Source organism: Sphaeroforma arctica, assembly GCF_001186125.1.
Source record: "Sphaeroforma arctica JP610 unplaced genomic scaffold supercont1.136, whole genome shotgun sequence".
In the NCBI taxonomy this organism is placed as follows: domain Eukaryota; class Ichthyosporea; order Ichthyophonida; genus Sphaeroforma; species Sphaeroforma arctica.
The window spans coordinates 66785-69797 of record NW_014040422.1 but is presented as its reverse complement, the minus strand read 5'-3'; positions in this window follow the sequence as shown (position 1 = coordinate 69797).

The following is a 3013-nucleotide window of genomic DNA, read 5'->3' as shown; positions in this document are numbered from 1 at the left end:
ATATATATATATATATATATATATATATATATATATATATATATGCATATACATATACATGTAAAAGTCAGACTGACCAGGCTGACTATCGGTTTCAATAAGTTAACGTAAAAGAAAAGTAAGATTTCAAAGTAAATTTGCACAATATAATTATAAGTTTAGCTTCAGCCCTTGGTAATGAGCTAAAGATTAGGGGATGTAAATACCATTTCATGCCTCGAATATACCTTCCAATCGCAATTACCAATAAAATAACTCTAAGTCCAACTTAAGAAAAACAAAAGAAATCAAAAACACTATGATGGTACAGTTAAATGTTTGTACCTATACCCCATCACATGGCACCTAGCTCTCCATCCCAATGAAGTCATAGACTGGCACATCTAGTTGGCCGGCTAGGGGGGATCATTTTTATGCCCCATTTCTCAGTAGGCTATCTCGCGCTGAGAGTATTTGGTAATACAACATGTGTCATCAAGTGTCAATACCACCTGAGACTCACCCAGTGTTGTATCCCAATATTCTGATGGAAAACACATCAGTGTAGAAAAACCATCATATCAATATCAACAGGGTCTCCGGCCTCTGTCGTATACAATTGTAATTACAAATATGCAAAATAGATTATTTGTTTGTTTGTTTTCTGTAAATTCAATATATCTATAATTAGATTATTTGTTTATTATACAGATACAGTTATCTACAATTGTGTTTCAACGTATACCAGGTTTCATAACCGTAATAGCGTTTAGACGTTAGTACGTTTATAATATACGTTAACATCTGCTTCTACTCTAGGAACCCGCTGATTTTACACAGCCCCCCCCCCCCCGCCCTCAGCTTGAAAATAACAATGTTGGCTTATATGTGTTTTGAAGCACACAGACTCAAAAAGCTCACATGGATTGTACAAGCGTAAAGAAGAAACGGGTTTCGATCACATAAAATGGCCTCAATGCTCATATTATACTCTCTTAGACAAAGTATACTTAGACTTTATAAGTTACTCGGTTACTCTATTACGTTTGGGTTTAGGTCCTTGAGGTCCCCGATGGTGGATGGGACGTTTTTTAGTGCCTTTAGGGGGTAAATGCATTCCATGTTCTTTGAAACTTGGAATGAATGATGTCGGGGGATAAACCTTGACTTCTTCCGGACGATTGTTTGTAGGTAAGATCGCGTCCACGTCTGCGTCTACTTTGTTCTTATGTAGACGCTTACGAAACACTTTATTAAAAGCTTCCAATACATCTGGATCATCGAATGCAAAATTGTACGCCATCTGCAAACTCCGTAGTGTAGTAAACTTCCCCAGAATTTTCTTAAACTCATAAGACATAAGAGGTGTAGTAGCTTCACGTGTGCGACGAAGGATGATTTCAGTCGTTGGAATTCGATGTGATCCGATATTAAGAGCACTTGACCAGTCAACATTGTTAACTTTGTAAGTTCCGCTCTTCTTATCGGCTACTGAAATTTTGAATGGTCCAATGTATTTAGCCGTAAGCACAGTTGTATCGGAGTTGCGAGCCATAATGTTGACAATTCGCCTACCTCAAACTCGACTATCTTTTTTGAATCATTCCATCGCTTTTGTCTCTTCATGAGTGTGATGTCCTTCCTCTCTCTCAAACAAGGAAAGACGACGTCTCTGGTATGACGCATCTTCTCTAACCTTGGTAACACATAATCTTCTTGAGAATCCATGTTGAAAGGTAATTGTAATCCACTATAACGGCCCTTGAAATAGTGGGCGGGTGTTGTACCAGTGACTGAATCCGATGTCTCGTTCATTTGTGTCTGTACCCAGTTAATTGAGTATGGCCACAAGTCAGCATCGTCTAGCAACGCTCCACGCATGAACTTCTTCATCTTTCTGTGTCGCACCTCATTCGCACCTTGTGTCTGAGGCTTATAAGGTACACCCATATTGTGGCATGATCCTGCAACGAGTAACAGCGTCGTCATAACGTCTCCTGTAAACTCACTACCGTTGTCGGTACATACTATAGCTGGCAAGCCGAAATCTGCGAAACGCTTATAAATGCACTCAGCCACCGTTTGTGTTGATTTGTCTTTCAAAGGATATAATATATTATATCTTGAAGCGACATCAAAAACATGGCAGACATACTTATCTTTCGTGTGTTCGGACGTGGGTAGCTCAACCAAATCAATGACAACCAGGCGCCATGGCTCGTCTTCTGATACACTCCGCAATGGGGCATATCCATAGCGCTTGATCCGGTTAACTTCGCAATCGTTACATTCGTGATACACCTGATATATATATTGCTTGAGCTATGGGTGTACAATCCTGTACCTCTTGCAATCTTTCTCAGTCCTAACCTTATCTATGTGTTTTAGTGTATGATTCTGCCTTAACCACTTCAGAATGTCCCCCTCCGTTGATCTTGCTATATCAAAATCTGGAGGTGAGGAGTCCACTACTACATCACCCGGACTCGAAGACTCGTCTCGTCCAATCTCGCCTGAAAGGTCGGCCGTGTGAATTCTACTAATGTTCTCTTTGTTCATTAGTTGAGTTACATGGTCGTATACATCTGGATAATCGTTTATCAACTGTTTGAGTAGCCTGGTCTCGGCCTCGTATGCAGTTTCTCTGTCAGAACGTATCTTTTTGTAAAATGCCTTCGCTAGTGATGAGTTCCTCTTTGCATCCTTAGGAACAGATTGTAACGCATACTGCAGGGTTTTCTAAAACCCTAAAAACCCCCTAAAACCTCGGTAACGCATACTGCAGGTGCGTGTGTCGCCTCAGCCTCTCGTTGAGACTTAGGTGTCAAGAGTGGAATCTTGGATTCGTCGACCTTACGTTTGAAGTTGACGGGTGGTGTTCATTTGGTTGTACCAACTGGACCTATTCGACATATTATTGTTTGTCGCCAAGGAGTCTTCTGGACTGCACGGGTACCCTGGTAGAGGAATGTATCTACCTCTCTATCCACATATACGGGCTCACATTGTATCATCGATATCAACTGTGGTAGCC